General features: G+C 44.8%; 1 protein-coding gene across 3 annotated transcripts in view; it reads left to right on the forward strand.

Moving 5' to 3' along the window:
- The first annotated feature begins 1,941 nt into the window (after positions 1 to 1,941).
- dlgap4b (discs, large (Drosophila) homolog-associated protein 4b) overlaps positions 1,942 to 19,166 on the forward strand; it is a 104,463-nt gene continuing 87,238 nt past the window's right edge. Inside the window, exons 1-2 of one of the 3 annotated variants that reach the window (XM_060069393.1) lie at positions 1,942 to 2,666; positions 2,945 to 3,341. The gene's annotated coding sequence lies outside the window, so the exon portion shown is untranslated. Of the gene's footprint in view, positions 2,667 to 2,848; positions 3,342 to 19,166 lie in introns of those variants that run through there. The other 2 variants (XM_060069394.1, XM_060069395.1) reach the window with 2 other exon arrangements.

Consider the following 19,166-nt stretch of genomic DNA (forward strand, 5'->3'; position numbering starts at 1 on the left):
CATCTTCTTTATTTCGTCTTCCTATATCAGGATCATGATAGGACTATTTTGTGAGTGAGTTATGTGTTATGGTGGCTATACTTTGCAGACGAGGAAGTACAATGACAATTACAATTAGGACATTTAGCAGACGCTTTTATCCAAAGCGACTTACATCGGTTAATACACACATTGACACACCGACGGCAGAGTCAACCATGCAAGGCGACAGCCAGCTCGTCAGGAGCAGTTAGGGTTAAGTGTCTCGCTCAGGGACACATCACAAGACTCAGCTAGGAGGAACTGGGGATCGAACTAGCAACCTTTCGGTTTCAAGACAACTGCTCTACCTCCTGAGCTAAGCCCGACTGAAGTACCTGCTAAGGTAAGGTGAGTTTGGCTACCTGTAATATCATGGCGTTTGCTGCATATCTCTATAAACAAACTTGCTTGTTTATTCAAATTGGAATATTTTACTTCAGTCTGATGAGAAGATCTCTCCATGGTGAATATTGTGTGTGTGTGTGTGTGTGCGTGTGCGCGTGCGTGTGCGCGTGCGTGCGTGCGTGCGTGCGTGCGTGCGCCTCTGCATACAGAGTATCATGTATTTACCAAGTCAATTGGAAGTGCACATTGTTGCCGTGGACTTCATTAAGCATTCAGTAAACCAATGGGAGCTGAGGGGTCTGACAGGGTGAGTGTGTGTGTGTGTGTGTGTGTGTGGGGGGGGGGGGTGGGGGGGGGTGTAGGTGTCATCAGCAGATGTTCACCAGAGGTCTGACACAACACCATCAGAGGGAAGACAGTGGAGGCAACCATGCATGCTTAAAAGAGGGCAAGCATTTCATCCTTGTTTGTACTTGAACCCCTTCTGGTTTCGCCTGGTTGCGTCTGCCTAGCATAACATGTACCTTGTTACTGATGTGAAGGCAATCCAGAGGAAATGTATCCATTATCAAGCCAGTATGTGTGTTTAAGAGTGCACCATCCATTGTTTAGTTTTTTATTTGGTCTGCAGAATCTGCACAACTTATTAGTACTTTATCGTATAGTTTAAATAACTTAAATAAAACGTCAAATGTATTACTTATTTTACTATTTTTACACACATTAAAAGGTCCAGTGTGTAGAATTTAGTAGCAACTAGTGGTGAGGTTGCAGAGGACAACCAACTGGATAACCCCTCCCCAACCAGTAAGTATTTCATTTTAGTTAAAAAGCTTCATACGTTTTCATCAAACCGAATGCTGATTTGTGTAGCCTACGCTTTTAACCAATCACCATCAGGTCTGGTCAAAGTCACCGTGGTCCCTGTACTATGTGCTGGGACATAACTGAGGTAACAGCCACCCTTCTCAACACATAGTCCTCTTACTTCATCAATAGTTGTAAACTGTATCCACATTATTATGGATGTATGGGGCTCTGTCTTGTCAGCAGTTGATTCTGATGGCACACCTGAGAGAAGGTTGAGCTCCTTGACAGAAATTATAATGCCACGGAGTGGGTATATTTCGCTCATATAATCCTCCTACATTGACGTTACTATATCCTTAAAAATGTGTTGGCAAGGGGATAACTGCCCCCCTTCTTCCTACAACAGTTTTTTTTAAACGTGGTCTCTGTAGAGCTAGTTTGTCTGTTCTGGGCTTCTTACAAACATGGCGGTGCAAGATGGCGAACACCATGGAGTAAGATCCGCTCCCTCCCTATGCAGATATGAATGGCTCAGTCTGAGGACGCTAGAACATTACAATTCTAATTTTCATGCTATTAAAGACATATTCAAACATACTCATGCGCTATTTCTTTTCTTTACCAAGTATTTTTTTTTTAGCTGCATTCAATTCTACACACTACACAATGCAGGACTCCACAGAGACAGACACTTTTTAGTAGTTCGGTACACGGGTTCGATTCCCATGAAAATAGAAATCCCAATTCCTCAGCGGCTGCTCTCTCCCAGCAGAGCAGCGAGCCCAGTAATGTCAAACAATGAAACCACTGGTGCGTCTCCGGCTCTGCCACTTGTCATCACAGCAGACGAGGACGAGGCCTTAGAGGCCAACTTAAAATCCCTCATCCGCTCCTCTCGTTTAAAAACCAGAGGATGACCTTAAACAAGAAGCCCACCTCACCTGCACTGCATTTATCCCAAACACAGGAATATAGACTATTAACAATATGCTGTTTATAAGTCTTTAAAAAAAAGGGCTGAGATTGGGAATCGAGCCCAGTACGTTTCAGCAGGGAAGACAATGCCCTGTCGACAAGAACCTGCCCCCTTTCTTTAACACAGCATCAGTGACAAAAAGGGATGAACCAGAGGAAGATTAAGTCGCAAGTAGCCGCCAATCTGTCAGAATAGTGCCGTATATCTCTCCACACCGGGCCTCTTACCAATCTCCTCATTTAGCGGAGCTAGCCGCCGCACCTGTCCCGTGTCTGCGCAGCTGTTGATTGCTGGAAGGCGAGCAGATGAGCAGGTGCGCCCACTTTGCATAATTGGGTCCGTCAACTGGTATCGATGGTTCAAGGACTTTTTTGATTGGAGCATCGACAGCACACGTGGCCGGTCATTTGAAGAATGTGTCTCATCACCTAGCATCCCTAAGCAACACGTTGGGATCGATGTATCTTTCATGTACAAACCCAAAACATCACCTTGACCTTCTGCAACGGACTGGGTAAAAAGACTAAGCCATTTCACGAGCACTAGCACAGCATTATCTAGTACCGATATATATATTTCTGGGGAATAAAAAAATGCTATGAAGAGTTATAGTGTAAAACCAAAAATAGAATGTAATGTAAACACGTCATGAGCTGTCCACAGTGCTGATCTCTCTCTCTCTCTCTCTCTCTCTCTCTCTCTCTCTCTCTCTCTCTCTCTCTCTCTCTCTCGTACCCCCCCCCCCCCCTCCTCCTCTCTATCTGTCTTTCTTCCTCTCTGTTTTCCCCACAGGATCGTGAGCGGCTCCTCTCTGCAGCATCATCGCGCTCCTCCTCGCCTCGAAGTGCGTCCGGACACTTTTGGTTTTTCCTTCTCCTCTTCGCAGAATTCTCAAAACGTAAATGACGCGTTCGGCCATGGAGATCGCTGTGGACCGAGGCTCCTGCGTCTTCCTTCATTGGAAAGACACCGACTACAGGGACGTATAGCCCTACCGTCCCCCGCCGCCGGTATCCCTCTGTACTTCACCGGGAACACCGTCACAGCTGCTCGTCGCAGGGCGCTCGGTGCCTCCGTGTCGTTGGTCTCCATCGCACCTAAATCCGTTTTTTGTAGAAATTGAACCACATCGGAAAGTTACCTACAAAACAAGAAGGATACAAAATTCAAGACATCCACCATTTCTGAGGTAAGCATCACAAATAATTCACACACTAAACTGTTGGATTGTGCCTTGTGCCTGATGTCCAGGCTGCGTTTCTCCTTACTTTTTGTTTTCGCTTTTTGGAGGAAAAAAACGTAGGCTACGTTTCTTCCGTTAATCTCCGCTCCGCACCGAATGATGCAAAACGTTTGTAGGAGATTGCTTTCTACGTTAATAACAGTTGCAGTATTGCCTTCTGATCGTAATGAGAAGACAGATGTAGCCTATGTCTAATGGGTGGGATTATTATTGTGACTCAGTGTGGTTGTGGATGTAGAATAATATTTGTTTCGCATTTATATCAACCCTTATTTGGAATCACTGCAGATTTTAATTATTTCACTTCCGAGTTGAGGTAGCCTATATTTGGAACTGGATTGTCTGTCTATTATCTTAATTAACGAGATTTTCTTCATTCCTACAATGGACATTGGCCTATTCGGTCAACTGGCAGAGCATTCAGGCGGTGCAATCACCAAATGTTGAAACTGTGGCTCGATGCCTTTAGTAACGTGTGTGTGTGTGTGTGTGTGTGTGTGTGTGTGTGTGTGTGTGTGTGTGTGTGTGTGTGTGTGTGTGTGTGTGTGTGTGTGTGTGTGTGTGTGTGTGTGTGTGTGTGTGTGTGTGTGTGCATGCGTGTGTCTCTGCCTGCGTGTGTCTCTGCCTGCGTGTGTGTGTTTGTTTTTGCGTGTGCGCATGTGCGTTTATGTGCGTGTGTATGTGCACTAGTGCACATACACACATAAAGTAGGACTACCAAGCCAGAGCACACAAGTTGTTATTTTTCTACCTGACGTGTTCAGCAATTTCCAAAGTGATTTGGTCGATGCCACTTTATTCCCCAGAAAGTAAGTGTCTCCAAGCTGATTAAACAAGGGCTTGCTTTCCGCCAGCATGTCAGGTGGCCGATAGTAGTCTCCCAGGTCAATATGATCAATGTGTGTCTCCACGATGACTCATTCACATTCCTTTGATCATAACGAAAAGGAAATGCGTATGAAAGGGAACGAGACTTGTTTGTCCTCAACTGAAAGCCATTAATGAATAAAGGGAAATGTAACTGCTGGTCATATCAGCCATGATTGTATAGCAACCCTTGCTTTGACTCATAGGCTACCTGCAAATAAGCAACTTTGATAAAAACAGATTTCACTGAAGGAAACTCATAAATATGCATTACATATTTGCCGGATGACAAGGGCCAGGCGCCTGGCTCTGCATTCAAATGACTCACTGAAACTGGAGATTAGTTGAAACCACCTCTAGACGGTTTGCAGGCAAATGTCATCTGTTTCACTTGGTCGTCTCCCAATAGAATGTTCCCCCGGAGGTCCCGGTCAGCACAAGGTGTGTTGTCCTTTCAGCCGAACAATGCAATAGTTAGATTGTCTCCAAAAAGGACATGTACCCTTTTTGTGTTTATCTCAAAAGTGCTATTGTGAACAAAGCCTTGACACAATTGTTCAACTGTTGAAGGATTTTGATATTGAACCTAAACTCAGTTCCAATCCCCGGTATGTCTATGAAAGCGATTCTTGGTCTTCTCTCAAGTTATTTTGGATGCACTCTAATTTCTAAGAAGAAAATACTAAGGCCTTGTCAAATGTGTAATAATTACAATAAGGGCATTTAGCAGACGCTTTTATCCAAAGCGACTTACATCGGTTAATACACACATTGACACACCGACGGCAGAGTCAACCATGCAAGGTGACAGCCAGCTCGTCAGGAGCAGTTAGGGGTGAGTGTCTTGCTCAGGGACGCTTAAACACTCAGCTAGGGATCAAACTAGCAACCTTTCGGTTACAGGACAACTGCGATACCTCCTGAGCTAAGCCAACCCGGCTGTAATAGTGCTAGGCCAAAACACCCCATCTATGAAAGACAAGCAGTGTCTGATACGATTTGAATATCTAGTTCCATGTAACCCCACTGAATGAAGCAGGCATGGTGAGCTTGTCAACTTGTCTTTCTAAATGTGCTAAAGGCACCGTTATGGTTCCACGTCGACCCAACGCAATGACCACGCAGACACTTTGACGCAGCGGTGAACCCATTTTGGTTCTGCATCAGCTTTTAGTGCGTTGACCAATCACAGCCCTTGCTGCTGCGTTGCCTCGGCAATAGGTTACAATTTTTGGGAGGCGCACGTCAGGCCCTTGCGGTGGGTCAATGTGGGCAATGGGTTCGTTAACCCCCTTGCGTTGCGTCGATGTGGAACCATAACTAAGCCTTCACTGATGGGAGGAGCTACTGTAAGGTGAGCCCCTCATGGTCCCTTTGCGACGCACTGCATGATGTCTGCGTTCTACGCCTTCTTACCGCTAGGGGATGTCAACTGGTTTCTTGAAGCTGTGGTTAAATGAGCTGTGTTTTGGTTTGTGGTTGCAAGCAGCTCAGTGTGTTGAAATATGCAAAAACACACACACACACACACACACACACACACACACACACACACACACACACACACACACACACACACACAGAGAGATCACTGTCTTTTCATTTACACACATAACACTTGACGCAGAGGAAGATAGTGATCTTCATATATTCAGATTGAGGGCGATTTGAGACCTTTAGTGTACATATAGCTATATGAGCCATGCACACTGCAGAATAATATTCAGGCAGGATATACTTCACGAATCCCAGATAGGGATATATTTTTCTACTAATCAGTAATCTTTGTACATACCTGACTGTCTCCTAGGTATATGTATTCAGTCCCAGTCTCTAACTGACCCACAGAGATAGTGCCTGTAGTCACTATTTTTTTTTTCACTGGCCTAAAAAACAGCCTAACTATCGTGTTTGTGCCCTCAATTTGCTTCGGAAAGACCCTAGTACACTGCACCAACACACAGCCAATTCTCTCTCTCTCTCTCTCTCTCTCTCTCTCTCTCTCTCTCTCTCTCTCTCTCTCTCTCTCTCTCTCTCTCTCTCTCTCTCTCTCTCTCTCTCTCTCTCTCTCTCTCTCTCTCTCTCTCTCTCTCTCTCTCTCTCTCTCTCTCTCTCTCTCTCTCTCTCTCTCATGCTAAAGACTTGTCTTCCTGTAAACACTCCACCTCTCTTCCACCCTCCCACTCATGCTAATATGCGCCATCATATCTCATCACTTTCAGTAACACTCTGCCCGCTGTGCCTCCAACAGACCAACGCACACACACACACACATACGACCGCACACATACAGACTCACACACACGCACATACAGAGTCACCCACACGTACATACAGACTCAAACAAACACACATACAGAGTCACACACACGCACGTACAGGTTAAACTACGCAAATATAGACTCAAACACACGCCCACAAACGAATACACACTCACAGACAGACTAACACACACGATAATACAGACTGAAACACATTCAAATACATACAAACTCACACAACATACTCAAATACAGAGTCACACACATACGTTTCAGACTCGCGCACAAACACATACATACTCACAAATCACATAAACACGCACACAGATTCACCAAAATGCAGACAGACAAGCCAGCACGCAAATATAGATTCACACACCTAAGACTCAGCCAGATACATACAGTCTCTTACACAAGCTAATACACACACACACACACACACACACACACACACACACACACACACACACACACACACACACACACACACACACACACACACACACACACACACACACACACTCACACACACCAACTCACACACACATGCACATAAAGACCCTCACACACATACCCACACACAAATAAACTCACACAAATACACATATATACAGACTCACAAACACACATACAGGGTCACACATTGAATGGACCTGCAATGTGGACGATATTTTCACTGTTGCAATGTTTCCTTTAGATCATTACGCTGCAACTTTGAGTTGAGGTGTCATGCATCACTTTAATTGATAGTCAGATCCCAATGGGTGGCACCAATTGGATTACAGCCTAAGTGACTGGTAATCCAATTGTGTTCCAAAAAGCAGTGAATGGAGTGTATGAAGGGAGGATCACCAGGACCCAACAGAACAGCCTAACCCCAGCAGTATGCCAAGGACAGGACATTGCTATTTTCTTCTATTTGTGCTGTGCCTCTGGTTAATAGCACGGTATGTGGCTGAGGCCCATCTATAATGTATGGGTTTGTCCTGTATTAAATATCTGCTGAGTCTGAGGTGTACATTCCACACAGTGGGATGGATGGCATGATGATATGTTCCCGCGATGGCTGGATGAGAGAAATATTAGGGATAAAGTTGGAATATTTCATCCAATCATATGAGCCTGCAATTTTTCCTCTAAACAAATGGGGTGCCTTTGCCATCCAACCTCAGGTATATAAGCTGGGAGCCCAATGGTGTCTGCATATGAGGCAATCAGAGGGATGACACACATCATATCCGGATTTGACTTCAAAAAGCAATTTTTATAGGGGACTAATTGGAAATATAACAATGTTTTTATTGCTTATACTCACGGTTAAATGCTTTCCGTTCTTTGGCTGTCACTTCAAACTGACTTCATGTAGACATTCTATATCTGGATATCACAAGCACAAACTGCATCCTTCCAAAGAACTTGCTGTGAAGTAGCTGCAAATACACACATACACTTACACAAACAAAAACACAGTCGAGCAAAGATGGCACTCAAACACACACACACACACACACGGACGGACGCACGGCACGCACACACACACGCACGCACAGCGTCACACGCGCATGTACTAAACATAATAAACACTGCTCCTTGTCCTCTAAAAACGGAACAGTCCAATGGGGACTGATTGACTTTTGAACACCAATTAACTGCCTCCTCACACCTCACCAACAAACAAGCTGGCATATCCATTCCAATTAAACACTGCCCCCCCCCCCCCCAATGCCTGTTTGCCCTGCAGCCAGAAGCCACCAGAGATGTGGCTCTTTCACCTCCAGCTGCAGGTTGGCTGCAGTTCGAGCTGGCAGAGAATGGGACAGAGAGGCAGACAGAGACACACAAAGCAAAGGAAGCTTTTGTTGTCCTGATGGGCTGTGGAGCTGCAGAGACTATGAGACGACGGGGCCTTTCTGTTCCCCACAAAGCCAGGGGGAACAACACAGCTCACCCGCCATTGATTCACGGTGGAGTGAGACACCCAGTGTGACTCGTTATTCTGAGCCGTTTACACACAGGCCTCTTTTAAAATATTCATTGTGTTTTTTTTGTTGTGTCATGCCAAGTGGTGGATAATTCCCACTTTGGAAGGGTTGAAATGATCTAGTATTCTGTTCTGAGAAATCCAGTTTATACTAAATATTCAGGTATCATGTTGTGCTTACCTGGTAGGATGTGCAACAACTACTCATCTTTTCCGCCAGTGTTTTTAAAGCTTTTCCTGGTTATTTGTTGCTGTAATAAGCTTTTACATGGTGTCTTGCTGCATATTCATTTCCATCCAATTTAGCTGTGTTTACTTATTGGAACCTTAGCTAATGATCATATAGTGTTATGCAAAACACACACCTGTGTTCCAAAAACATATTTCAAGGCAGCAACAAACCAAAAAGATAACATTCTGCTATTTATAACTAGCGAAAATGCATTCCAAGGGACACACAATTCACATTAATGAACAACCCGCCTGTTCTTGATTTTGTCTGGAGCCCTGTTGGTTAATCCATAGCATTCAATACTGAAGGCCAAAGATGCCTGCAGAAAGGTCATATGGCTCAGGACTTGGGCGACCTGAGTTCACCGCCCAATGCAACAATAGCTTGCTTCTATTGCGCTGAACTAGAGGGCCGTTATTTGGCTATTTCTTTCTTTCTTTCTTCTATCAATTTTCTATCAGAAACTGCAGAAGCTATGAGCTTTCTCTGCATTGATTAATGGACTTCAGCCGGATACACTGTGCATAACTGACAGGGCATCAATGGGGTGTGAAATACCCAAACAATTAGTTAAATTGGTGTGTGTGCTTGGGTTTGCGTGTGTGTGTGTGTGTGTGTGTGTGTGTGTGTGTGTGTGTGTGTGTGTGTGTGTGTGTGTGTGTGTGTGTGTGTGTGTGTGTGTGTGTGTGTGTGTGTGTGTGTGTGTGTGTGTGTGTGGGGTGGGTGTGTGTGGGGGTGGGTGCATGAATGCATGTGCGTTTGTGTCTGTCACTCGTGTGTGTTTGATTGTCAAGCCATAGCATATAAAGAGCAACATTGTGGGAGGACAGTTGCGAACTCCAGTCAAATTATCTTCTAAATCCATGAGAGGCATTCTCAGGGGAGCGGGGGCTTTTACAACAGGTATCATGGGATTAGGACAAGAAAGAGAGGCAACCAGAGGGTAAATAACATCAGTGCCGAGGTGAGACGGGAGACTAGTCTGCAGCTCTCTGTCTCTCCGCGTTGTGCCGCTTTCACACCTCCTGTTCCCCTCTGCTGCTCTGTCAATCCTTGGAACCCAAATACAGAGGCGTGACGAATCGCTTCCTTCATTTATGCGTGCCGCTCGGGGAAGTGAATACCCAAAAAAGATAAGGATAGTTTTTATGTTTGAACGAAAACATATAAATAGCAACAAAATGCGAAACCATTTCCGACTCCAACACTGCATCTCTGCGCCTCTCTCTGTCATTTTCTTCGTTTTTGATGCCAAGCCCACCCAGCAACAAGGCCCTGTCACGCACTGTGGTCTCAGGCATTAGGATGCACAACCTTCTCTCTCTTTCTCTCAATGGCCTTTATCCCTCCTCTCCAGCCCCCCTCGGCTCCTCCCCTCCCCATCCCATCCCCTCCTTCTCAGCATTGCTTCTCTGTCTCTCACCAGATTGCTAACTATAAAGGATACCAAAGCAAACCACTGATGAGTGTGTGTTAATCAGTGTGTTGAGGAGGAGAGGCCGAGCTGTCTGTCTCTCCATCAGGGCACTAGGCCGAGGGACAGAGAGCTGGGAAGGAAAAACAAGCAGAAAGAAGAAAATGGTAACCGCACAGGTGTACACATCACACTCACACACACACACACATGTAAATGGAGCAACGCAACCGAACCAAAAGCGTATGTGTGCTTGTGCACATGCATCCACGCACAAACGCAGACACACACACACACACACACACACAGACACACACACACACACACACACACACACACACACACACACACACACACACACACACACACACACACACACACACACACACACACACACACACACACACACACACACACACACACACACACACACACATTGTGCCGGCATTTGTGTGGTTGGACGTAGTAAGATAGATAGGCTAACAGACTGACCAACGGTTGATGTATTTGAATAAATGCTGTATTATTATTTGGCGAGATAGCCTGGAGGGTTTTGTATTTTGACTCCCAGAAGAAAGGTTATGAGTTTGACTCCAATGTCCAGGTTCCAAGGTAGGCATGCTTGAGCGAACCTAACCCCAACCTGATCATTCATTGCATGCATATTATAGTTCACTGCAAATAGCTTAGTATGACATTTGTAGCTCAATGAATAAATAGTTACAGTAAATAATTTTGCGTTTACAAGCTTAGATGTAAGCTTGGTAAGGAGTGACTGACCAGTATTCAATGTAAATGGTTTGGACAAAGGTTATACATTATATATGTCCTATGTTTTCCCAGAAACGATTTCCCCCAATATACAATGGATATTTTGCTGTTTGCTTTCCTTCCTGAGGTAACATTTCTCCACCCTTATCACCCCATTCCGTGCTTTATAAAAAGAGTGACACTTCGACTTGTTTTATCTTGCGCAACGTCTGACAGGCAAGGAAACTAGTTTCCTAGCTTTCTTATTTACGCTTCAACTGCAGTCTGAGCGAGAGCAAATGTGTGTAAGTGTGTTTGCTTGTGTGCGTGAGTGTCTGCGTGTGTGTGTCGCCAGAACTGGAAATGGATGCGATGCACTTTATCTGGGGGTGTTGGTTAGGGGCAGAGGAAGACATAAAGAAACGGAGATCTTGTCTCTGCGGTGCGCCGGCAGTGCCACGGCTGTAAGTAATCGTACTATCTCGGTCGGCAACGCTTGTTTGCATCTTTAACTTTCCTCTTTGCATATTTTACTTTGTGTAAAGATATAGACAATAGGTCAGAGCTGCTGTGGAGGATAGGGTAGGTGGTTTTGTTTACCGGTATTTAGAAAGGATTTTATGATTCATCAGGTTTTTTTTAGAAAGTAATCATCAATTTGTGCAACAGATGTATGCTGAATCTCTTTTTATTTTTATTTATTTGGATTATTTTGTATCTGTATTTAATTATAATAATGCACCCAAACTGACCTTGCCTGGCCAACCTATTTACTGTAATGGAAATCATTATTACAAATATATATATATATATATATTGTTATCATGTGATACAGCAAATAGATTAAAATAGGTAAACATTTAACAAGTAATGAATGTAGCAAGACAGGAATTTAGCTAGCACCTCATCGTCATGAAAACCCAACTGAAATAGCTTCAAAGAAAACAACTTTTGAGAGTTAGGAAGACCAGGAGAAATGTCAGATTATAATGATTGTCAGAAACAGCAAACATACGCCCACACCCGTTTGCTCACACACTAAAAGATGATCCTCCTGCTGTGTGGTGATTGCCCACACTTTGGAGCAATCTGACCTGCAAAAATATATTATCAAGCAGCCTTTACTTTGGAAGACTTACCACCTCAGTATCAAAAACAACATGGATATTAATATCTATATTTCGACTCTGCCCTAATCAAATGCACACTTTTTTGAAAGTGTGTCTTTGAATAAATGAATATAAGTATAAAAAGACCAATGTGTTAACAGTCCACAATTAATGAAAGGGGATTTGGGGAGACGAAATATGCTAATAATGCAGTTTTCATATTCCCAATGTCAAACCGTCTGAGCGTGGGGCCTTTCTTTAACCATGCAATCATGCCTTTGTCAACCTCGGCTGGTTTCAGTATGTGCAAAGTCGTCATGGAGGGCACTTGAATTAGTCCTCTGCAGCCCTGGAGACCTCCTTGCTCTATAAAGTAGATCCCTTCCCAGCTAATCTACCGTTTGAGCATCATTTAATAATGCAACCAGCACCGCCAAGCCCCCCTACAACGTGGGGGCTGGGGGATTCATCTCAAGATACTGCTCCCACAGGTTGGGCGTAGTGAGTTCAGGCGGGACACACTAGTCATGCGCCGCCTATAAGCTGACAGCTAACACGGTCCAATCAAACGCACGCACACCGATAGGCCATCAATTCAAGACCTCCCTTCTCACCCACACTCTGTGAAGTTAAGGGGTAAGGGGTAGAAATGGGATTGGGCCTAAGTGTGCTGAGTAGAAATTCGCTCACCACCACTTCAGCCTTCACCTACTTTGGTTCTCCTCTGTATTGTATGTCACCGGCACAAAGGGTTGAGACATCTGATGTACCCCATGGGGGATTGTATAGTGCTCCCTGTTGTCATATGTTGGTATGCTGTTGGTATTCTGTATCTGACCTCTGTATGTCAAGCATTAAATCCTACATCATGGAGCCCCAATAGAGGGTGGGACCAATCCAAAAAACCCAATATTAAGATGTGATACCTCCAAGAAATATTTGCTGAAACATTGAAATGTCACTGGGATATGGTCCTGGAATCAATCATTTAAACCACATAGGGTGAATGTAATGACATGCAGCTGCTTGTTTGGCGCCTACTAGGGGTTGAGGGGTTGCCTAGGTTACTTCCTGCGAAACATCCTTTAAGTTACCATGGGGTTGTTACATTAGTAATACACATAGAATATAATGACTAAAAAAGAATGTTAAATATTGAATACCTATATATTTTGAATCCCCCCCCCCCGACACAATCCTACCTTTCCCCCATTATACCCAAACATTTGGTTTTGTGGAATTAATCTTGCTGGCTCTCTATTTCAGCACAGTAGAAACCAACCTTTGTTGTTTTGGCTGACATTACACTCGGGTCTCCAAAGCCCTGAGCAATCCAACATTTCTGAAGGCATATATGGCCTTTTTATAGTCACTCAACAGGGTAGCAAATCAAATTTAGCATTTAGCTTATGCTTGAATCTCTACAGGATTCCCTGTTCAGTGATTAAGCTTATTTTCCACTTCATCTGAGCAGAAATGCAATCTCTTTCTGAAGTGGTTGAGGGATACTAATGTAAGTTTACTGTACTTGGCTCTACCCACACATTGCATTTTTTGTCAGCGTCCCAAAACACAATTTGAATGTTCCTCTTTGACTCAAAAAAGCAGGTAACTGCCCTTTCGTTACGCTAAGGTGCTTGTAAATATACTCATGGAAGTCTGCATGGGCAGCGGTTGACTGCGGCGTCCGAGAGAGGGTTAAGCGTCTCGGACTCTTATAAGATATCGCCACAGTGTGTTCATATAGACGTCGCTACACAACGACAATACTAAAATAAGCATCACAAATATGCCATCGGTTGTAAAAAGCCCCTCCTTCCTAAGACTTCAGCCCAAAATGCATTCTTTCTTTGTGTCTTCTCTCATAGTGTTCAAATTCGAGCTGAAAAGGTGGGTTCACTGGCTCTAGAAGATAATGTAATTTCAAACGCTTTCAGTACAGATGGGCTGAATCTTTAACATTTGTCTTTGACTTTTTTAGGAACAAAGTTATTTAACACAAACAAAACAAATGACCTCACTGTCAAGTTGGCGGCCAGGATGACCTTACCGAGATGTCATCTAAATGGGAGCCCATCACATTAGCAGACGGGCTCCCATTCATTAACCTTTAGTCCACTTGACACGGTTCCCTGTCACCGTGCTGTCTAATAGGCTTCATGCAGACCCAACTAATTGTGATCTCTGAGAGTCTCTCTGTAGCATCATCTTATCTTATCTCTAAGAAGCCCTGGCTTCAGCCCCCTGTCTCCTCCATAGAGATAAGCACCGTTTATCGTCTGTGACAGGCAGACAAAGAGAGAATGACAGGTCTTAGGGTTAACCCTAAGCCAATTCAGTTGATTTTTTTCGAAATATGTGTAGCAACTCTACTGCTGGATTTGCTTCAGCACTTTATGATGACGTCAATAAGGACTGAAATAGACAGAAGGGAACTGAAATGGACTGAGCTCTCCCTTGCCCTAGGGTATTTACTATACTATGGTGGTAGCTTGTGTGTCATTGCCTATGTGCCCTAGAGGACAACAGCGGTCTGGGTGTTCAAAACATTGTTACTGTCTCACCGGGCATCAGTAAAACATCTGTTACCAAGGCAATCTGTGAAATGACTGCCGGAGAGCATTTACCGTGCGCTTAGCTTCCCCGAATTTAAACGTGGCAATGTAGCACTTTGATCGTTGTGATTGAAGAGTACTTGAATGAAGATTCATTGTTATGTTGTCCACAAACTATCTTCTAACTATTGCTCATTTAATCGAAAAGATGAAAGGGCTATATCGACAATGTTTACCTTCTTACCTACCGCACACACGCAAAATCCTCTCCCGCAGAATCTTGACAAATTATATAGATTAAGGATGTTTTAATGGAGGCTCCCAGACTGGGAGCCTCCAATGGCCTGGGACTTGATGACCCAGACCAGACCTCAACAGGTCGCCGTGGATGATATTTGTCTGTTGAAGCTGAATCGACTGAATCATTATGTTCCAGTAACCCACACTAATTACAGTATGTGTAGGCTTATTGGTTCAATTGAAACATTTATTGGACGGCTGTAGGGTGGCTCATAAAAAAGACTGCAGTGGAGCCCTTAATGACCGACCAACGCCACACGTCCATACCGTATCTTATGGCGATGAAAGGCAATGGACGTGGCCTGCGTTATATAGCTCACATCCAAAACGATGTGGGCCAACAACGGTACCAGGAGTGCTTGAACCCACAGAGTTCAGATTCTGAAGCACGTTTCTAGCCAAGCCTTGGGCTTCTTACCGTTATATGCATGGTTGTGTTATTGCTAATAAAATACACATACTACTATCCGCCCGGCCGCAGGGGCCAGCAGCCCACTCGCCTCAGAGAGCGAGACCCTCTGCACTCGGTTATTCTTACTTAAGCGGGGGCTGGGGTTATTTATATTTTGCATTGCATCGCCCCCAATGGTCAAAGGGTCCCACCGGAAAAGCTCTGCCCTAAACCCTGCCCCGACCGGTAATGACCTTTAATATGTGTGTTGTGCCTTTGTGTGCAGTAATAACTATCTACACCGTTGGCAAATGACAGTATCTCTCACTCAGTGCATTAAAGAAGCTTTTAAAGTGATAGTTTTCAAGGGTCCACTGATTTTCTTGGCTGCTCAGGCCCCTCAGCGCTGTATGAAGCTATGTGGGTTTCTGTCTTTGAACCCCCGGCAGCGCACCAATGAAGTGAGACCGTACGAGGAGACATTAGACCCTCATCTGGAATTGCTTAGTGAAACATTATTGTTTAGTTAAGGTTCCGGCACCAGAGAAAAAGTACACAACCTAAGGCAATGGTTCGGCATATAATCATGTGCTCTTAAAATGTCTGCTTGAAGGTTTACAGTGTAATAGTAATAAAGAAGATTGAATTAGTGAGCCAAACGTTTAGCCTTTGACCAAATGGGTGGAATTTCTGATAAATAGAGTGATACAATAAAGTCGCTTGCAGTGGACTAAGTTTGCTTAAGTTTGCAAAAAACAATCTTTGCTATAATTAAATCTCTTTATCCTATAGCAACTTCCTTTTGAGTTTCAGTTTAAAGTACACTCATTTGTTTATTCGTTTATTGAAGCATTTGTATTCTTAATTAACTTGACTGATTTAAATGTTGGGCAAAGGAGGATAGCCTAGTCTAGTGTCTAGGGTGTAGACTTCAAACCCAAAGTGTCTGGGTTCGAGCCCCAAAGTCAGCAGTAATTCTTGAGCAATACTCATAAAAGATCCAGCTCAGGTGTTGGTGTGAATCCCTGTTCGTCTTTATTGCCCGACCTATCTTGATGTTCAGTGGTGATTCATGTCTGCGCTGGACCACATCATTTATTAAGCACCGCAAGCCAGTTTTCTGCCCGTCTCCGGAGCTTGTAAATCTTGCAAAAGGTTACAACCCCAACTTCTCTTCAGAAGAAATGCCCTGGACAGACTGTGCACGCACCCAACTCCAGCCCTTCACATAGCGAAGGAAAAATACATATTTATATGTATTTATATGCAGTAACATATGTATGAGTGCATCATTTAGTAAAAATAAATGTACAATTCATTTTCAGATATGATAATGTCTTGTTTAAAATTAGATTGAGCCATTGGTCTACCATGCTTTTTGTTAACGACAAGAAAAAAAAGAGAAAAAAAAAAGAGTTAGATAAAAACATCTCCAAAAACCCTCTTCAAAAAATCCTAGCAGAAAATCATAAACTATGACCGTAAGTAATAAAACATTGAAGGTGAAACATTGATATGCTATTTATGCCCCCGACTTATCAAAAAGTGATGAGTTGCGGTCAACCTCGAGCCTTAGCCCCCTAGTATAACTAAACCAATTGTGCACATGCTGCTGTCTGTCCAGACTGCAGGTCTACTGTGCGCACTGCAATGCACTAGGTTGACCTACAATCGGGGCCTCCAAGAGAGTACAAATTGAACAACATGCCTCATTTGACCTTGCTTTGAGTGCAACCAAAGCACGGCTTGTCCAATACACTCTGAGCTGCCTCCCCCCCCCCCCCCCCCCCCCCATGTTACAGGGCTTTTAGCCTATTGGGTACATTGTGCTCGTTTCATGTCTGCAAGTTTTCGTCGTCTTTGATCTTTTCCTTTATTTAAAAATCCCGCACATCCTTGCACTTTAAATAGGCCAACTGCTGACCTAATTGAACACCACTGCATCTGTCAGTGGTAGTGGAACTGCTACTCAAATGAGGAGAGGAGAGGAGACAAGAGGAGGCAAGATGGGGCGTGTGAGGGAGGAGAGAGTGAGAGCTATGAGAGGAGAGAAGAGATGGGGAGATGGGAAGACAGGGGAGGAAGGGAGAGGGATGAGAGGAGGGATGAGGAGAGGAGAGGTCAGGAGAGATGAAAAAAGGAGAATGTAGGAGAGGGATGGAGGAAGGTAAATAAGAGGAGGGGAGGAATGAGAGGAGAGCAGAGAGAGGTGCTAAGAGAAGTTAACAGAGAAGAGGGGGAGGGTGAATGGACTGGACAGTTGAGATGAAGGCAAGTGATAGATGTAACAAGAGAATTTAGTGGAGGTAGGAACAGGAGGACATGGGAAGGGCTCTAAAGAGGAGAGAATGATGACAAAGGCTAGGTCCTCCTGCCTGTGCCAGTGGCTAGCCACTTTCCTTTTTTTCAACCACATGCCAGAAATAGCAGGGGCTATTTCTATGCATCATGGTGGAATTGACTTGAGGAGGAAACGGCCTCTGGAGGTTATCTAATTTGATTTGTCATGATGAGGAATACTGTTGTGATGAGAATTTCGTTGTGGAAAGAAAAATTGTGTGTGTGTGTGTGTGTGTGTGTGTGTGTGTGTGTGTGTGTGTGTGTGTGTGTGTGTGTGTGTGTGTGTGTGTGTGGTTATGTCTGTGTGTGTTTGTATGTGTGTGGAGATATGGGAGGTTGTGTTTGAGTGCAATGCGTTGGTGGCCAGTTGCAAACACCGGACTCTTTAACGCTGCAAAACTGTAATTAGCTCAACTCCACCTCATGCTCTGAGCCAGCTAATACTATGGTTTTAATACTACTGGCTCATCCCTGGCTTCCTCTCTCGATCTCGCCACTCTCCCTCCTTCTGTCTCTGTCTCTCTCTGTGCATCGGCTCACCCATTTCTCTCTCTCTCTCTCTCTCTCTCTCTCTCTCTCTCTCTCTTCTCTCTCCTCTCTCTCTCTCTCTCTCTCTCTCTCTCTCTCTCTCTCATCTCTCTCTCTCTCTCTCTCTCTCATCTCTCTCTCTCTGCCTCTCTCTGCCTCTCTCTCTCTGCCTCTCTCTGCCTCTCTCTCTCTGCCTGCTCTCTCTCTCTCTCTCTGCTCTCTCTCTCTCTGTCTGTCTCTCTCTCTGCCTCTCTCTCTCTCTGTCTGTCCTCTCTCTGCCTCTCTCTCTCTGTCTGTCTCTCTCTCTGCCTCTCTCTCTCCCTCTGTCTGTCTGCCTCTCTGCCTCTCTCTGTCTGTCTCTCTCTGCCTCTCTCTCTCTCTCTCTGCCTCTCTCTCTCTTGTCTGTCTCTGCCTCTCTCTTCTCTCTCTCTCTCTGCCTCTCTCTCTCTCTCTCTCTCCTCTCTCTCTCTCTCTCTCTCTCTCTCTCTCTGCCTCTCTCTCTCTCTCTCTCTTCTCTCTCTCTGCTCTCTGCTCTCTCTCTCTCTGCCTCTCTCTCTCTCTCTCTCTCTCTAGCTCTCTCTCTCTCTGTCGCCTCTCTCTCTCTCTCCTCTGCCCTCTCTCCTCTCTCTCCTCTCTCTCTGCTCCTCTCTCTCTCTCTCTCTCTCTCTCTCTCTCTCTCTCTCTCTCTCTCTCTCTGCCTCTCTCTCTCTCTCTCTCTCTCTGCCTCTCTCTCTCTCTCTCTGCCTCTCTCTCTCTCCCTCTGCCTCTCTCTCTCTCTGTCTGTCTCTCTTCTGTCTCTGCCTCTCTCTCTCTCTGTCTGTCCTCTCTGTCTGTCTCTGCTCTCTCTCTCTCTCGTCCTGCCCTCTCTCTCTCTCTGTCTGCCTCTCTCTCTCTCTGCCTGTCTCTCTGTCTGGTCTCTGCCTCTCTCTCTCTCTCTCTGCCTCTCTCTCTCTCTCTGCCTCTCTCTCTCTCTGTCTGTCCTCTCTCTGTCTCTCTCTCTCTCCCTCTGCCCTGTGCTGCAGCGGCGAGTGTCCTTCGTTCTT

Source organism: Gadus macrocephalus, chromosome 13 (genome assembly GCF_031168955.1).
Source record: "Gadus macrocephalus chromosome 13, ASM3116895v1".
Taxonomy (NCBI): Eukaryota; Metazoa; Chordata; class Actinopteri; order Gadiformes; family Gadidae; genus Gadus; species Gadus macrocephalus.